This window comes from Furipterus horrens, unplaced genomic scaffold (genome assembly GCF_987537825.1).
Source record: "Furipterus horrens unplaced genomic scaffold, mFurHor1.1.pri manual_scaffold_5, whole genome shotgun sequence".
In the NCBI taxonomy this organism is placed as follows: domain Eukaryota; kingdom Metazoa; phylum Chordata; class Mammalia; order Chiroptera; family Furipteridae; genus Furipterus; species Furipterus horrens.
Window position 1 is genome coordinate 53,390,477 of NW_028327175.1, and position 20,118 is coordinate 53,410,594.

The 20,118-nt window shown below is 34.6% G+C and overlaps 1 protein-coding gene across 2 annotated transcripts in view; it reads left to right on the forward strand.

The window, feature by feature from the left end:
* XRCC4 (X-ray repair cross complementing 4) overlaps positions 1 to 20,118 on the forward strand; it is a 236,707-nt gene that overhangs the window by 137,330 nt on the left and 79,259 nt on the right. The gene's annotated exons all lie outside the window — the stretch shown is intronic.

The following is a 20,118-nucleotide window of genomic DNA, read 5'->3' on the forward strand; positions in this document are numbered from 1 at the left end:
CTTCAGAGAAATGAGTTGTTTGGATAAACAATGCGCTTTCATACCTGTGGGCACTTTCAAAATTTGATCAAAGTGGTGGTGCTCTAATAATTCTCTTAGTGCTTATTTGGGTCAGTAGATGTTACCAGATGCTCACAAAGCTCTTCCTTGAGCAAATTCTCTACTTTTCAGCCTGATTTTAAATAACACAAAATAAACATTAAAAATGAGCTAGAAAAATGTAATAATAAATACTCATAGACACAAAGTGTTTGTTCATGTGTATATATGAGCTAATAAGAGAGAATTATAGTTGGAAGGTGATTTTGCTGAAGTTGAAATTTGACTTTTCCATGAATCAATTAATTTTCATCAAAGAAGCAAGCTTAGGTCATAGCTTTTAGCTAAATGGTTCTCAGGTTCATTAGTAATAAAAACTAAACCATTTTCTGAGGAAATGTAAACGTTTTTAAGATACAGAATTTTTAAAAGTATAAGGAACTAGGCAAAATAGGGTTAACCTTTCCTTTAAAGAAATGATTAGTTGCTAGGAGACCATAAGTAGATGTTAATGATTTCAAAGCTCTTAAGTAGATTTCTATCTCTTTAGAAAAGATGTTTAATTCCTGCTCACACTAGACTATGATATTAATAATTAAAGGCCTAATGATTCTATTTTCATAAGTTTTAAATTTTGTTGGGAATAATAGAATTTATTGGAAGGCAGAAGAAAATCGTGTGTTAGAAAGCATCTAATTAGTTTATTTATTCCAACATTTGTTAAATGCCTGCTATCTGGTTCCAGGGATCACATGTTAAATGCCTCTTTCTTTTAGGAGTTCAGCCTGCATTTGAGGTAAGAAATATCTAAACATTTACTTACAGTGCAAAGCAGCAAGTGTATGAAATAGAAGTTACTCAATATATGTTCAGTAAATGAATGATTAATGAATGGATTTTTAAAATGCTATGTAGAAAGTGCCATGAAGGTAAAGAGTGAAGGAATGACTGGATCCATCTGTGGGTTACAGAGCTGGTGATGTTTGAACTATATATGAGAGTAAGTAGGTGAGCTAAAGAGTGAGCAGGTTGAGAAGGTAGCACAGCACATTCTAGGTAGAGAGAACGTGTGCAAAGACATGAAGGTATTTTTGAAATGTAATAAAAGAATAGGGCATATTTAAGGAAGGGAGGCAGGTTGTATGTCTCCGTGTAAGTGTAAGTGTGGCAGAATGGTAAGAAATGAGCTGGATAGAGAGTAATACAATTAGACTAACCTTTTGCAAAGATAACTGTGATTAGAGTGTGGAGGATGGACCAGAAAGAGAAACCCAGAAGGTAGAAATGAATTAGAAGAGTATTGAATTAAAACCATAGAAAATAGTGTTCTCTGACATAGAGAAGGGAGAGATTGAAAGCTATCTAGCAATAGAGTTAACAGAACTTGATGATTTATTCCACATGATTGGTGGCATTCTGACTTCTAGGTTCCTATCTTAAACTAGTAGGCAGATGGTAAGGTATAATCAACCTAATGATTTAAAAATTTTCACATACTGAATTTGTACTATGGGGACCTCAGATTTAAAAAAAAAAGTCCCCAAAACAGTTGGAACTCTATTCAGAGCTAAGAAAGCACAGTAGCGTAGATTCTGTCATTATAGTTAAAGCCATGTAAGTGGACCAGATCACAAAGGAGATCCCTAAGGGCACTGTCGGAAGAACAAAGCTTATTTTTGAAGGGTTTCTAAGGTAACTCAAAATAAGTAAAACAGGTGGGTGAAAACCAGTATTTATATTTAATTGATATCTTGCAGCTTTCCCACAGGCCTTTCAAAGAGTAATTTTTTCACTATGTTAAAAATTCATCAATACAAAGTAAACTAAAAAAATCAAAATTTGAGTTGTTTGACTTTTAAGTGAATGCATTTGTTAAATAATTGCACTCATATTATTTATGTTCAAGTCCAAGAAGCACACACAATTTACATGAATTTTTTTTTTTTTTTTTTTTTTTTTTGGTAATGAATATAATGTACTGGGTAAATTAATTCTAAAACCTGGTTACTATCCACTTAACTTATTTTATAACTCAGCAATGGGTCATGACCTGCAGGTTGAAAAACTCTGCCTTAGACATTATTTGATACCTTTAATCTGCTTTGGTGTTTTACTTCATTGATGCTTACTCTCTCACCTGCACTAAATCTCTTCTCGGAGATTGTAAAAATATTCAATCCTTATTTATTTTAAACAAATGAAAAATCCTCTCTTGCTCTACTTACTTTTATTTATTTATTTTAATATTTTTCTTTTTAAAATTTTTATTGTATTTTTTCCATTACCATTTAGTCCCCATATCACCCCCCCCCCATCCCCAGCAATCACCACGGTGTTGTCCATGCTTTACTTACTTTTAAAATTATTATTGAATCTAACTCCAAATTTCTAATATACATGTAATTAGCACTTGCAGCTTCAAACTTCCCAACACGCTGGCCCTTTTCCCTACACTTACTCTGTTAGCAAACCCATCCAAAATCAGTTTTCTTGATAATAGCAAGCACTTATATAGTAATTAGTGTGCCAGACTTAAGTACTTTATAAATATTAACATATTTAACTCATAACAATGTAGATACTATTATTATCCACAGTGAGATATATGGCTTGCTCAAGATCACACGATAGTAAGCAGGGAAACTGGTATTCAAATCTAGGTATCATATATTGCTCACTCTTAAACTAATTGCTGTAACACCACATTGCTATTTGTGTTTTTAACCAAGATACACACACCTCTCTTATCTTTGCCCTGATATATTGTCTCCATTTAAAATCAGACATCATTTTTAAAGACTGAGATGGAATAAGAGAATAATAGTCTAAAAGTAGCAGTAGTCACAGTACGTGTTCTGACTACATTCTTGTCCTCCTTCAAGGGGTGAGAATAATGTTTAAATGGATGTGGTGTCATTAAGTTAGTTTCACGAAGGTAAAGAGATTGAGTGAGTGCTCCAGCAAAAATGAAAATATATTTAGGAATATATTGGTTTCCTAAGACCACCATAGCAAAATACTACATACAGCCTGGGTGACTTAACAAAAATTTATTTTCTTCCCTTTCTGGAAGTTGGAATTCCAAAATCAAGGTGCTGGCAGATATAGCTTTTATGAGGTCTTACTTTTGACTTGCAATTGTCTGCCTCCTTGCTGTGTCCTCACATGGCCTTTCCTGTGTGTGCCCGTCCCTGGTGTCTCTCTTTATGTAAGGATGTCAGTCATATTGGATTAGGACCCACTCATATAACCTCATTTAACTTTAATTCCCTCTTTAAAGACCCGAACTCTAAACAGTCACATTCTGAGGTGTACTGGGTGTTAGGACTTTAACATAGGAATTTAAGGGGGACACAATTCAATCCACAATAAGAAGTTTCTTACCATGCAAAAAGGGAATCTATTGCACATAGATACCTTAGAAAGGATTGGAGATTAATTTAGTGAAAATGAGAGCTAGCAAAGAGATATCAACAGATAGAGTATTGATTCTGAATACTATTGTCAAAAGGATAGAGGAGGCAATAGATTAGGAAATTGGAAGTACATTTTAATTATGTAGAGAAACAAAAGTCAAGACCGGGAGATGTGCTAATTTGTTGGCCTAACCAGCCTCCCTGGATGCAAGCAGGAAACGGGTTTTCAGGGCTTTACAAAGCTTTCATCCTTTCTATGTTCCAGCTCAAACAAAGTCTAAAGTAATTGAGAGTGGAGTAAGCAATAGTGGGGTGTGGCAGGTGAAGGCAAGCTCTCAGAACATATCTTTTTAGGTAATATGTAAAGTTAAAATGTTTTAGGAATTGAAGGGGTGTAACTAATTTAAAGGTAGTACACTTCTATAATTCCAAGGATTGTACTATTTTACAATGGTGAATGTAGTAGAAAAATGAATATAACTCTTCTCATCATGTATTTAATAGTGATTTCTTTGTTATTATGGATCACAGTTTCCTATTGTATACGTTTAGTCATTTTTGGTTCTACTGTACACTGGGCATTAGGAGTTTTATGTTGTTGAGAGTTTGTTCTCTTCCTTTGAAGAGTGTTGAGTTTAACAGTAAAAGTTAATTTACTGGCAAATGAGCTTGGTCCTTTTTCTTGTTTTCAAGATTAATTAGGGTGGATCTAGACCTTTTAGGGGTGTCACTAAATACTCATCGTTTTCAATGTGGCATTTTCCTCCACCAGTATTCATAAGTTCTACATCTCCACGTATAGGTAACATCAGGAATTTCTGTTCAGTTCATCAGTAGCTCTTCCCTGCTGGGCCTTACCATCCTGCTCTGTGCGTGTGCAGCTTATTATTCATCCAATAACTCAGTGCCTCCTAGGGGGGCTCAATTTTTGTACACTTACCTGTTTTCCAGTACTTGGCCCTGCATATTCCAACTACTTCAGTAGCTCCAAACTCTAATTCTGCCCCTTCAGCTAAGTACAGTCATCGTGCTCTGCTTGGGCTCCATGTACCTCCTTGTGCAGAGCTCTGGAAAGTGCCACCCATCAGAAAGATGGTGGTCCTGGGCTCACCTTCTGTATTTTCCTTACTTCAGAAAGCATAGTCCTACATCAACTGTTGTTCAGTGTGAAAACCAGTCAGTTCTTGAAAAATTGAAAACAACTTGGTATCAGCACAGGAGTTCAACTCCAGCTAAGTTTACTACAGATTCAAAGACTGAAAAAACGATGGTGGAGCGTTGGAGGGGGAAATCATACTAGTTGATTCTCACTCCTGCGGATGAGGACTGGAACAGGATTTGCCTTACAATTCTTGTGGCGGTGAGCAAGAATGGGGGAGTCACGAGATCATCCGCCTTCATTCTTGACCTGCGGCAGCCAGCAAGGACATAGGGAGCCAAGTTCATCTGCACCCCTTCAACAGTAGAAGCCCTTATGTATATATGAAGTTAACAAAGATGCCACCCAGCCAGTCTGAGCATAACATGCACTAAGAAATTATTTTTAGATAAGGGTGACTAAAGCTAATGGAAATACATGCGTGTGGAGGTGGAGATCCTGGCTGCGGTCACCCTGACACAACAAGTTTTCTCACAAGTTTTAATAAAATTACATTCATCTTTATAGGTTTTTTTTTTTTTTTTTTTTTTGCTGAGTCCAATTTTATATATTCATACTAATATTACTACTGTTTTGAAGAAATTAAATGTGGCTATATGTTAACAACATAGCAAAGAGACATCACACAAGCCTGAAACATTAATGTAAACCACTTTATGAAAACCCCATTCTGAAAAGGAACAGCATGTTAAAATCACCTGAGTTGAGAAAAGTGTTCTGAAAATGGTTCTGTTAACAAAAGTTTGTTTTCTTAGCGTTTGATATCCTTGGGTAACAAAGTCAACATTCTTCTGTATTTAATGAAAATAGGTTTGGAAATAGCAACAGGTGTTTTGGTAATAAAAAATTGTTCATGGCTTAAATCATTAGAGTGCCTTGTTTTCTTCATTATAATTACTGAAACAAGATATTTTGAAATTAACCTGTTGCTCTATAGACTTGAAGAAGGGAGTCTAGGAAGTGACCTTACTGATCTTTGGACTTACTGGGTTTAGTGTAACAACTTAGAGTCAATGGATTTTAAAATAATTTATTGTTCAAAAACAAAACAGAAGTGTTTAGCTGCTAGGAACCTGGCAATATAATTTTTATTGTCATAGAAATAACACGTTAATAAATATAAAATGAGAAGGTAGACAAATTACTTTTTAAATAATTTTATAAGGTCTTTTTTATGAGTGTTAATATATGCCAAGTTATTTACATTTCCAATCTTAAATTGTTTATTTGATATCTGTATGTAAAAGGAATGCTTGTTTACCTAAATAACAAATACAGATAGAATAAATAATTGAAAGATATTTTAAAATAATTCATTTGATCAAAAGAAGAAAATACAAATTAATTTTAGATAATGGTTCAGTAAAACTTCCTTCTTGATCTATTTCCTTCCCCTCCCTCTCCCTTCTTCACCCTTTCTGTTTATCTCTCTCCCTCAGTGTTTTTCCTTGACTTAAAAATATTAATTTGAATAAAAAATTACTTTGTATTATTGTGATCTAATGAAAAAAAAGAAAAAAAATCAGGGCCAGGTCTCCCAAAGTGGTGAGAGAGTCTATCTGGGTAACTCTGGCAGAGAGGTTCTAGCTACTTCCCTGAGAGATAACATTTGCATTTTGCCAGTTTATCTGAATAATTGAGTGTATCCTGATTTTCTATAGCTTTAGAAAAATGGCCTCAGTGTGTATCTACAGCATCCTCTTGCCCAGCCCTGATATTTATGACTGAATTGCTTAGTATTCTTTATTTGGACCTTTTATAGTTCCCTAAAGTCAGTATTTAAAACAGTTCTTTCAGTGTCAGGATGGGCTTGATATCTGTCTTGTTACACAGGTAGTCAGATTTTAGCTGTTGCCAAGGTCTTAAATCTTGCACAATGATATTTTGTGTTACTATTAGAAAAGTTTACAACATAAAATATAAAAACCACTTTAAATAAGACAGAAAATGTTAAACTTTACAGAATTTCTAATTGCTACCTAAACTTTAAAAAAATGTACCAACTTTGGTTTTTTGACTCTACTCTGATGTTACCATTGATAATTGGAATTTGAATACTTATAGTTAACACTGTTGTGTATGAAGTAGATTATCTCTTGTTGAAGCTTTTCATAAACATAGAAGACAGCCCATGAACTATTGAGTCAGAATTTTTAACAGGTGAGGGCTGGAGTTCTACATTTTTTAAGTGCCTAGGATTGTCATAAAATGCACCTCCTACTGAGATCTGCCTTAAGGATAGTTTTGGTGATTTTGAGAAATGGTAAAATAAACAAACAAACAAAATAAAACACCCTCTAAAGAAAATATGGTTCATAGGTAATCTTTTATATTAATACTACACCTGTATAGTAATTTCTCTAATCAATGTCATTTTCAAAATATGTTGTAAAGAACATCAGTTCCTTAATATTTTAATAAAATTTAATGGGGAAGTATTCTTGAAATAATTAAGTTTAAAAAACACAGCTTCATATGTTTAGGACCTTCAGGATGTTAAAATAGAGTTATTTCTCAAATCATTTATGGATTCTTTTATGCTGGACTCTTTTGTATGTTCTACATACAAAAAAAGAAAGAAAGAGAAAAGAAAAGGATAAAAGGAAAAGAAAGAAAGAAAGAAACATAAAATAAAAATTTTGGTAATTTGCCCACTTAAGACTATGTTGGTTCTGAGAAAGCTTCCCAGGGCAGGTATGTTGGTGGGGTGGGGTTTGACAGGAAAATACATTAAAGTTACTGAATAAAAAACATTCACATTTTCTCTCTATTAATGCCAACCTAATTTGCCTACTCCTAAGTCATTAATTATTTGACTTTTATCAGTCATAGTAAGTCAGGATGGAACTCGAAAGTTTTCCCTTTCCATGCCTGATTTTGCTGAATCTGTACTCATCCCCAAAATCATTCTTACACAATACTCTAGAATACTTTTACTAAACTATTAGAGTTAGCAGCAAAAATGATATCCAAAAGAATGTAGGTGTTCTTTTTATGTTTCTGTTGAATCAGTACCTGAACCTGAAGGTTAAGCAAAAGTTTTGTGCTAATTTCAAATAACATTAACTTTTACTCAAATGATTTATGAACTCATTAAAATTACCTCTTTTCCCTCTGCAATTCAAATTGGTAAAATAAATCCAGTCAGAATTATTTAGACACTGAATTTAAACCACTTTGCATAGTCATTCACAACATTTATGTGATCTACAAGAAAAATGTTATTATCTGTTGAATTATTGAAGGTTCCTATTTTTTTCACCCTCATGTTTCTATATTTTTTCAATCAAGTTATTCGTCCAAGTCTCTTCCCAGTTATTTTTTGCAATTTTGGCCTTAGTTAGGCATAATACTTCTCATATTTATTTAGAACATTTATAAATTTTTATTTTCCCATTTATATATAATATATGAGGCCTGTACCAAAAGTATCCAGCCATGTAATACGAAAAAGACATTTATTAAAAAAGATAGAAGATAAAATAAACATTGTACACAAGGCAATGACACCTCTGTCCCCTTCAAAGTAGGCACCTTGGGACTTCACACAGTTCTCCCAGCATCTCTTCCATTGTTCAAAACACTCCGCAAAATCCTTTGTTGGAATTGCCATAAGCTGCTCCATCGCGTTTACCTGAATCTCATTGACAAACTGAAATCTCTTCCCTTTTAAAGATTATTCTAGTTTTGGAAAAAACAGAAGTCGCAGAGCACCAAATCTGTGTTGTGGCGGGGGTTAAGTCACCTGGGTGACACGATGTTTCGCCAAAAAAATTCTGCACAGATGTGATGCATGAGCGGGCGCATTGTTGTGATGAAGCTGCCGATCACCAGTTGCCCTTAGCTACAACCATTTTCATCAGATTGCAACTCTCAGCCAATGAAGAGCATTGCAATAGAACTCATTAATTGTTTGGCCTGGAGGGGTATACTCGTGATGGACAACACCTTCCTAATCAAAAAACATAGTTAACATGGTCTAGATCTTGCTGCCACTTTGCCATCCCTTCTTTGGGCCTGGAGAACCAGGTGACTTCCATTGGGACAACTGGACCTTCATTTCCAGATCATACTTGTAGCCATAGACCCATGATTCATCTCCAGTTATGATCTTCTTCAGGAAATCTGTTTTCATTGGTAGCACTTTGAATCAAGTCATTAGCAACTGCAGCACAATGTTCCTTCTGCTCTGGTAACAGAAGCCATGGAATGAATTTTGCCACAACACATTTCATGCCAAGATCCTGCATCAAAACCTTGGACGCAGTAGGTTTTGGAATCCCCAATCAGCTTCTAGGCCTTGTACTGTCAGTCACTGATCTTTGTTGATTGCAGCCTGTACACATTCAATATTCTCAGGTGCTCTGCTTGTTGCAAGCTTTCCAGAAAGTGGATCACTTTCAACAGATTCTCAACCATCTTTGACGCATTTGTGCCACACTTTTATTTGCACTGCACTTATTACATCATCCCTGAGAGCCTTCTGAATCATCCGAATAGTTTCCATGGAGGAAAGTTCAAGCTTAATGCAAAATTTGATGCAGATTCACTCAGTCATTTTGAATACAATGGCAAAACAGTATACATACTCATTCCATGGCATTTACCCCCCCCCCCAATTAGTAGAGTGAAGTCCTCCTTGTTCATGCATGTACATTCCAGTCCACTCTCCTTGGCTGCCAGGTTACATAGAGGTTGTGCAAACCATTCTCGTTATATTAACAATGGCTGGACTTCTTCTGGATAGAGCTTGTATATGTATGTATGTACATACTGGTTTGGCTCAGTGGATTGAGCGTCGGCCTGCGAGCTAAGTGTCGCTGGTTCGATCTTCCAGTCAGGGCACATCAGAGAAGGAAAACTCTGACTCCAAAAAACCTCCGCTGCCTTGCGGCATACCTCTTCAGGGGAAAGGCTAAGGGAGTAAACCCCGACAGAAAATCCGGAGCCGGAGTCCCTAAGGCGGTTTGACGTTGTAGTCAACACCGGCAACTCCTGCGGCGCACCTGAAGCCAAGCTGTATTGACTCCGTCTTTCCCTTGGACCCTTCAGCTGCGAAGAGAGGGGGGGTTCTGCTGCATGGGCAACAGCAGACCCTCCATATTACCCTGCCCAGGCTCTGTAGCTTCATCGCAAGATGTCGATTCAACACGGGAGGAGACAGATACCGTGTCACTCCCGAGTCGGACTGCACAGCCATTCTCGGCGGTGCAGATAGACTCTTAAGAAGCTACACCATTGTCTCTCGAGATGGACGGCTGCCGACGACGACGAGATATAGATCTATCTAAACAAAAAATATCACAAGTTAGTTTTTCTGCTTTAGTACTTTCCCATCTGTGTTATAACTTTAGTAGTATACCCATGTTTTTTGACTAACCTGTCTGGTAACTATTATTTACAAATAATATATTTGTTTGTACGAGGTTAGAATATTCTCCATAAGGGCATTTTAAATGCCAACTTTAGTTTAATGTATTAGACCTTGAATTGGTGTTTGCTATAATGAATATTATAGGCTTCTTTTTTTTAAGAAGTCATGTTTATAGATAAACGAATCAGTGAAACATTTTATTTTGCTTATGTTTGTATTTACCTACAAAAGTTTTGCTGTCTTTTAGATTCTATTTTATTTATAAAATCTTAAGTATTTTTTTAATGCTGTTTTTATTCAACAATATTTTGAGCACTTACAACATACTGGGCAACTGGATGGACCATTTTTCTAAATATAAGTTTATTATAGAATAATTATAAATATAAAAAATGTGGGGATACATTTAGCATTTACTTTATTGGGAAAACATATATTTGTATTCTTCTTTTCCATTTTATACAAAATTATAATGCCTAAAAATTACTAGCCCTTCATAGTCCATTTTAATTTATGATTAAACATTATGGTAAATGTATCTGTGCACAAGTTTAACTATGAATTTATGAGAAAGTAAGATATATAACTCTATGAGGCTTACTATGCTATCATGTCCCTACTTCCCATTTCATGATTAAAATATCTTGAGAGATTGAAACTTGGGCTTAATAGTCATTTGTGAATTATAGTGCAGTGGCAAACCTTATTTAACTATTTTCTAGGTAAAATAGATTTTTACAGAGGGAGGAGGAAATTACATTTATTAAATAATTATGCATAACTTTCACCTTATAGCTTTGTCTATACTGTAGATTCTGTATTTAATGGGCAATTTAAGGAATTTCCAAGGGTAGTTTTGATTAATTATAATTGTTTGTCATGTGCACTGACTTGACATAAAGATTCAACCCTACTATATCTGGTATTCCCTAGGAAAACCCAAAACAGACATCCCCTCTTCATTTTTCTTAGTCTGTGCCCATAAGCACTCTATACTGCAGTAATAGGAATAGTAAAAGGGATAGGTACAAAGGAGGGACATCTAAGCAGACTTCTGATGCTTCCTGACCAGGTGAGATCTTAACTGAGTTTTCAAGGAGGGTGAAATTAGTGAAGTTAGCAAAGTTCAGTGCTAGGTGGCAGAACACTATTTCTGGAAGAAGATACCATGTATAAACTCTTAGATATAGAGAAGATGGTACGTCAGACAAAATTTAGTAAGACTGTTAAAAGTGAGTTGAACCAGGGAAAGAGGTATTAAAGTGCATTAGGGAATTTTATCCTTGTTGTCAAGACAGTGAAAAGAGACATGACTTGATCAGATTTATAGTTTTAGAAAAAGTCTCTGAGGCATTTTGTAGGGAATGAATGAATTGTAACTGCTTTGGCCATTTTTCAGCTATAACGGTAATCTAGGTAAGAGTTTATGAAAGTACTGAGTGCAGAGAGTTATCAGACACATTTAAGAACTTTTTAGGAGGTGCTGATTGGATGCGAGCAATGGAGTTTTGGAAGGCATCAAAAATGATTTTCATGTGACTCTTGGCAAGTTATGGGGTTAGTGGCCTCATGAAGGGTTTGTACCGAGACTGCATATTACTAAAACATGCTGAAAATGGGAAGTGAACACATTGCTAATGATGATTGCTAACAGGGATTATGATGCATGGTAAGCAACTTCATACATGTAAAATCTAATGTAAAGAGTATACATTCATAATAAACTAAATAATGCTTAAAATAATTTTGCTCTTGTTTGTCTAATTTTGAGTATTATGACAAAATACACAAAGTATTTGTTTTTAAAATAAAAACTTTATAAGGCTTTTATTGAAAAATTAAAAAAATCATGAACAGTATGAAATAATGTAATATAAAAAACAGCATGTGGATTTTTGAAAATAAAATTTCTGAAGAAAAACTTTCTCATTTGGAGGAGACATTTTACTCAATAGTAACTTAAAAATACTTCAAAATGGTCTAAAAGTGCACTTAGTTTTTCTTAGCAAATTCAAATAATACAATCATTTTTGCAAAGCAAAATAACATAAATTATAGAATCAGGCATTTTTATACCAGGAATAACTATTTTGTCTAACTTTTCTACACCCAATTTTATAAACTAAAAGAAAAACCTTTGCAGAAGTGTTACATGATTTGCCTGTAGTCATCGGACAGTGATTAACAGAGTCAGGTGTAGGATACTTCTGTAGTATTAATTCAGTATAAATATTATCCTAGTTTTATGACCACTTGGCAGAGAATTAGTTTTAATCCTTCTCAGTAAAAGTATTGCCATTGTGACATTTGGTTTGAGAGCTATTTTGATGTGTCTAGCACCACAGACTAGGGAATCTATTTTATGAAAATCATTTCACAGTTTTCAAGGAAGGCCTCTGAAATTTAGCCTCATTATCAGCCTCTTCATAGAACCACTAGAAACTGGCTAAATTACATCACAAAGGCATTAACCTTATTGTAAAGGAGTATAAAGAAGTCAAAGAGAGGGCTTTTTCTTAATGTATCAAAATTATGCCAAACTTTTCTAAGATTAAGTAAATGCTGCAAAAATGAAGCCGAGAGTCTATCATGTCAAACTCAGTAAAGTCCTTCTTTCTACCCCTATTATTTTTCAAAGAGAAGATTTGTGACCATGTTTCATGATTCTTATCTTTCCAGTTCCCCATGTAATTATGCAGCACTTCACTATTGCCAGTTTCGTCCTATTCTGATTTTGACTTGCTAGTTAAACTAGTGATCTTGTCCTAGTTGTAACCAGCTAATCTAGTCACTGCAGATAATATGCTGGTAGTATAATATTTAAAAAGTAAACTGAAAGACTCCCTGTATCATTTCTTTAAAAAAAAGTGTTATGTTTTATTTACTTTTGTTCAGTTTTTAAATTTATGCTAGTTCAGTGAAATCCTAAGCTCTTAAAAAGCCTAGGTTTTATTATAACTTGAACAAAATAAGAAGAATGATAATTTCAAGAACATTTAAATCTCTATGAAAAAAGAAAACACTAAAAAAAGGTCTTAAGCTGAGAGAAGACCATACCTGTGACTCATGTACAACAATAAAAGTTTTATGTTGGCTCCAAAGATTTTATGACATAGGTCACAGGCACAGGCCCTTTTATAAAGCTGGTGAAAGCTGAAAATTGTAGTTTTGTTTTCTGAAAACATATTAACCATTAAAACTTCTTTCCAATGTTTGTTATTTTTAACTATAAAAATGATATAAATTGGAGGTTAATTTTTCTCTTTCATAAACTGCTTTTCCCTGATAATATTTTTCTTTTAATGTTAATTAGACTGGCAGCAGCAAGCATTGCTAACCAATAGTGCAATATTTTACATAAATTCAGAATAACTTTTAAGGAGTTATTTATTATTAACTCTATTAGTATTTAAGAATTTATATCAGGCTATCAATGAACACTTATTGAGGAAATACTGTGGGTCAGAGATTGGGCTGCTCTGTCTTAGATTAACAGTGCATACAACAAAGTTAGCCCCTGCCTTCATGGAGCTTATAAATATTACATGAATTATTACAAGTGTGGTGAAATCAGCTAAGGATTTTGTGGGGCCATATAAAGGACTTTGCAAAAAGGTGATTGTATAGTTTCAACTTAAGGGTGCATACTTTCTTTCATATTATTGTTTTGAGAAACTTAGTCTTGTCAGTTTGCTTAGAGTGAGTTAGCCTTTTAATTTTCTCTTTTGGAAAATCTACTTCAGAGCCATTTGATACTGGTGATTATACTTTCTGAAGAAATATCCACACAGGGCAAAAATAATGTAAGAAATCAAGTTATAGTTAGTGTTTGATAATGGAAAAGAAAAACTGAAGCTTCACAGATTAATTTGAAAAAATAGTGAGAAATTAGAAAGCTTTGTGTACCTTAGAACTTCTAAATTAGTTCCTTTCTAATTGCTCGTGTGACTTATGTCTTTCTTGCAAATAATGTGTGCTTCTTCCCCACTGAGTTATGAATTTTTTGAATACAGGATGGTGGTAGCTTCTGGATATTGCCTGACATATAGAGTACACCCCATAAATACTTGTTGAACAAGTGAGGGAATGATAGAATCCTTAAGTTAAGGTAGTTTACTTGGTATTAAGTTTTTTAATTAAAAAATCAGATTATTTTGTCGGTATAGAACAATACTTAATATAGTCAACTCACTTTTCTTTTTTTAATGCTGTGCCTCTGGAATCGACTTTATCTTCAGTGGCCCACCTGCCTCTGACATTGAGAGTATTGAATTTCCAAAGATGACCTCTTAGGTTACCCCACTGTCAGTAGGTATTTGTCATTAAGTCTAAGTTCCAGCTGTGCTGGCTAAAAGAGGAGCCAGACTTTTGGAGAAGGGTAAGTACATGGATACACACACAGGCATACCCCTTAATTGTTTGGTGCAATGTTAATTATTGGTTTATTTGATGATTGCTGATTACTAGGTTAGGCTATTGACCATTTGTGTAAGATGGTCATCAGTTATTCAGATTAGATTGCTAAAACTGAGTAGCAACTGATTACAGGTTTGAAAAAGGGCTATTTGATGAATGCTGAGGGAAAATAATGTTTTTTGCTTATTTGGTCAGATTAGAAATTTACTGCCTTAAGATAGGTCACTTTAAGATACTGCTCATTGAATATGGTGTTAATAACCTTATCTCAGCTTTTTTTGGCTTATCTTTATAGCTGTCAGTGAGACAAACTACAGAAACACAGGAAAACCCAAGTCATTGGTTGGTTGTTTTCCCTGGTGAAAGAAAGTATATGTTTTATGAAGTTTCAGATTTACTTAGAGTAGTATTTCAAAGTTTGGGCTTTTGTTTTCCCCCTCAATATTTTATATATTTTGAAATAAAAGAAAATCACTTATTGATTTTAAACACACAATAAATATTTGTGAAATGAATAAATGAATATGATAGCAAAAAATACTGATAGAAGACTGTCTACTTTATATTCATAACATATGAAAGTCCTAGGACAGTTGGTTTATTTTGAATTGGAGCACCATGAGTTCACCTTAATTATTTTATTTTTATGTCTCTAAGAAGCTATAGAAGATAGCCTAAAAGATCTCCAAAGTCGTCTAAATGAACCTCAATTTAATTTTTTGTAAGGACACACGTATATTGTTAATAATACTTTAATGCTGATATCAAATATTTCTGATATTATTAAGTATATCACTTAATCATGTCAGAATCTTGATTAACATATATTTCTCAGCTGAAGAGCTTAAAGAGATTCTGTAATATGTCCAAAGTAAATGGCAGAATTAGAGACCCAGACCCAGTTTTTCTGATTTGATGTTTTCATTTACCTTATCTGGAGGGTCCATAGGTAAAGTTTTGATTTAAAAATAAGATAAATCATTGAAAATAAGGGTTCAGGTCTTTATATTTCTCATGTGTAACATTATTGGGTAATATGTTCAGGAGATAGCAAAGAAGAAAGCATAGCCTCTAGCTGTAGGGTGTTTATATTATAATCTAATTGGAGAAATAGAGGCTATACATAAAAAGAATAACAATACAAAATAGTATTTGTAAAATGAGTGGTTCAAACTATAAGTCCCATAAAGAAAGGAGAGATTGCTTTGGATTGGGACTACTCGGGATGACTGAGATGACTGAAATGGGCTGTGCTGGAAGGGAGCACACAGCTGAGTCAGGAAAGGAGTGGAAGACATTCAAGACAGAGAAAGTAAAGAACAGAAAGGAAGATGTAGGGCCCTGGAGTGCTTGGAATAATTTATGTACTATGCTAGAAGATTTGTGGGAGGTGTGGTCAGAGAGGCAGGTGAGGGTCACATTGTAAAGGGATTTGAATTCAGGGCTAGGCTCTTAGGACTTTATTTTATAGGTCATGGGAACCACTGGAAGTTTTTTGTTTGGACATGGCCTAATGTAAGCAGCATACATTTAAAACTTCATGGCCAAGGGACCTAAAGATCAGAGACTGTTTTATTTAATAATCTTAGAGCTAAGTCGCCATTCCCATGAATAACATGCCTTAGGACATTAATTTTTTGTTTTGTGCAGGGGCTAGAGATAGGTGTGTGTGTTTGGGGTGGGGGTGGAATGAAGTGTGGCAATTTGAAATTTATAGAATCTGTGTATGAAGTTATATATCCTAGGAAGAGGGAAAATATCCATAGAGAGGAGATAATAATGAAACTCTGATAAAAACAAATTATAAGCCTGAAAAATGTTTTCAAATATACTGAGATTTAAGGATTTAATGGTCAGAGACTGAAGTTTACCAGCTAGTTCAGCTCATGGGATTTATGCTGGCAGTTTAGTGACAGTGCCATTGCCTTTAAACACTGAGAGGACCCAGGAAGCCAGCCCTCTGCCCAGCATGTCTGAACTGCTGCCAGGCTCCTGCCGGTCTGTCACATGGGAACAAGTGTGACTCTCCGTGGAGCCACCTTTCACAATAACAAGGCTTCTGTGAAAATTCCCCATTCTCTGTATTCAGTGAACCTAATGAGAGCTTGAAAATCATCCCACAGCTCTGCCAATAAGTATTTCAGCTTCAGTAAGTTAATTGGCAATCATTTTTTTCTTTTGTTTTCTTTTTTCAAAAATTCCTGGAAATGGTGCAAAACATACTGTCATAACAGAGACTGATGAATGTTAAAAACTGAGAATTCTAGAGGTGGAACCTCAGGAAAAAATTCCCCAGTCAATATCAAATCTATACACTTCTGCCTGGACATGAAAACTTCCGATTTATGTAGCATATCTCTCTGTCTCCTTTTTCCTCTCCTTCCTTCCCTGCTGTCATACTTCCCCAGGCATTTCCTGCATGAACATTACTCTAACCAGGCTACGCTTTTTCTCATTACCCTTTGAACTTTTTCCGTTCTTTTCCAACTCGATTCAAGTTCTTCTTCATATCTCAAATGAGTATGTATAACCAGTAAACTTAATATGAATTGACTTCTTTCTTTAAAAGTGGAAGACAAGACTTGAAAGGGAAAGCTTTTAATTCTTGCTCTTAAAAATATGTAAGGTTTTGAATAATATGGATATTTTGGAAATCCCATATTTGACTTCCTGTAGATGTAGATCAGATCCCTTCTGTTGTATGTAAAACATAGCTTTGCTTGTTTGTAGACTCAGAATCATTGTTGAAGGTATCCAATGTCCTAACAGACATAAAGCTTCAAGCATCGAGGCCAAATGGAATGAGAGGACCAGACATTAGCACAAGTAGAGGATAGCTGTAGAGTGAGTTCAAATTTGAAGACTGCTTGAAATGAACAATTTAATACTTAGGTACCAGGTGTTAGAATAGCACCTCTTTTTCCTGGTTTCTGGCATTGCAGGGGTGGAGAGAAAGTGATAAGAAGGAACATTTTTTTCTTTTATTAAAGACTATAGAAATATTATGAAACTTTATTTTAAGTGAATATACAAATTAAAAGAATATATTACAACTTGCTATTGTGTGTATGTAATGAACTGAAGGGAAAGCAAAAACCAAAAAAGATGTATTCAGTTTCAACAGTAATTAGCTTGTATGTGGCCCACTGTCTGTCCTTTTCGGTGTCACAGTCACTTCCTCATGTACAATGTTTACGTAGGGCAAATAATACCGAGTTTCCCGAGGCAGGAAGGATGGTTCTTCCTGGCATTAGGCAACCACAATTGTCCAGAGTTCACAACTAGACACAGAAGCACTTTAAGATTTAGCATAGGGCATCATCTCTAAGAGTAAACAGACTTCAGTGGGTTCTTACACCCTGTTCATAAAATGGTAGAGATTATCTCTAAAATATTTTAACCAATCTGTATATCTAGAATGAGATTGGTTAATCTCATGAGCACCCATAAGCAGTATTCATCATGCTTGTTTTCCTGCTTGTGTTCACCAGGAGATACACACATTTTTGTCATTCAGTATACGAATTAATATTATCATCAGCTGTTGATTGAGATAGATTGCAAAAGTGTCTCTAGTAGTCCCTTAAAGAGTATGGAAATTATTATTATTGAATAGAATCCCAACAAACTGCTTCTGGTCTGTGCCTTCTTGAGTAAATGCTAGCAACACCTGGATTATAACTCACCCTGACTGACTACATTTAAATGCATTGTATTTTAAAGTAAGTTGTAGAAGTTGTAGCAAATAATATGACCATATCATGTATAAAAAACATCCTTCTGAGTGCCCATATGTAAGCCATTATTTAGTTTTAAAATGAGTGACACAAGTTTTTGGTGACTTTATTTTTTAAAATTTTACTATACATTTTAATTTAAACTAATTAAAGACTAATTTACCAAAGTAGGGAGAAACATTTTTTCATTGTCACGTGACAAAATATAAAAAACAAATGCTGTATGATTTGGGCAAGTTACTTAAGTAACTTGGTTTCCTAATAAGTAAAGATAATAATAATAAGTACTTCACAAAGTTAAAGATTAATAAACTAATATATGTAAATCATAGCAAAGCTCCCAGCATATGTGTTCTCAAAAGTGGTATCTATTTTAGTGGAAAAAAATCAAGAGTTTCAAGAGAATGATCAACAGTGTTTACATGATCTCAGGTCACTCAGAGAAGCATGAACTGCAAAGGGAGAACTCAAAATATAGTGTTTTCTCCTAGAATGTGATAACTGTATGCTTGCAAAAAACCATTCCTTCTGCAGATTGTACACTAAAAATAGTAAAGCTTGAGGAGGAAAAAAGTCAAGCTTTGTGAAGACCACACACTCCATTCAGCTTTAGGTTGTTTTTAGTTCTCTTGTTACAGTCCTAATAAAAACGTTAACTCCATTCATTCTTTAGCAACACTTGCGCCCAGCACCACACTTCCTCTTAAATGGAGATGTGGGTTAATGAATGCATTTGATTCCAGTAGTTTCATGTGTATTAAATATCTGATTCAAGATACAGGGAGAAATGTCCCCACAGCTTGTTCAGCTGTAACTGCAGCTTTAACAGAGAGCTGAGCTTTTGAAAAATGTAGTGGTCTTGGCTTTACTGGACCAGCCCCTATTCGTGCTAAAGGAATGGACTTGTACAAGATATTTAGCCACTCATCTTCGATTTTTTAGGCCTTCATACATTGCTAAGGCTTTCCCTTTAATTGGGATGAAAGCTTGTCCCTGATCACTTTAAATCATTAACATTCTAAGGAAAAGAAATCAAATTATATTAATGCTGTTTATTTTTTACCAATAGCAAAGGATCTCTTTTCTTTTGTAGAAATAGGTATTATAACAGATTATACTGTGTATTACATGAAAGAATTCTAAACTCCCCTAAAGCTCTCTGTAACTAATGTGTTTATAAGAGAATAAAGGGATACAAATCAAGCATGTTTCTATTGTTTCTTCTGTTTCATGTATATCAAACACTTTTAGAGGCAATTTAATGGTTTAGCTACATTAGAGACATCTGTTAGTATTTTTTTTTTATATTTTTTATTTATTGATTTTTAGAGAGAGAGAGAAAGGGAGAGAGAGAAGAGACATAGATTTGTTGTTCCACTTATTTATGCATTCATTTGTTGATTCTTGTATGTGCCTGACCAGGGATCAAACCCACAATCTTGGCTTATCAGGACGACGTGCTGACCAACTGAGTAACCTGACCAGAGTTTGTTAGTATTTTCGTACATTTTTCTTGTGCTCACTCCTCACAGTTAGTCAAAAAGTCTGTGTAACTATCTCTGAATCACCATTGGAAATTTCCATTTCTTCTAATAATTGCTGTTTAGTATCAATTTGATTTATATTATCCCTGTAGCATTATTTTTCTATCTAAATGCATTTTAGATGTGCCTCTGAGGCACTTCTATGTAGATCGAACTGCCTATAAAGCATTTGGGAGGTTTGTTGCCCAAGATAAGCGAAGACCATTTTGGTCAAATTGTTCCATATGTATAATATACTTTATGTTTTATACTGACATTAAAGTATATTTCACAGAACCTAACTGGCCCACTTCAAATCTGCATGACTTTTTAAAAAATCGTTTTGCTGTGTTTAATTGTGTTACTTTATATCAGGGCTAAAGCAGCAAGTTAATACTTTACTCACAAATTATAATGCATAATTTTGGTGGATCACATTGTTATATCATCTTAC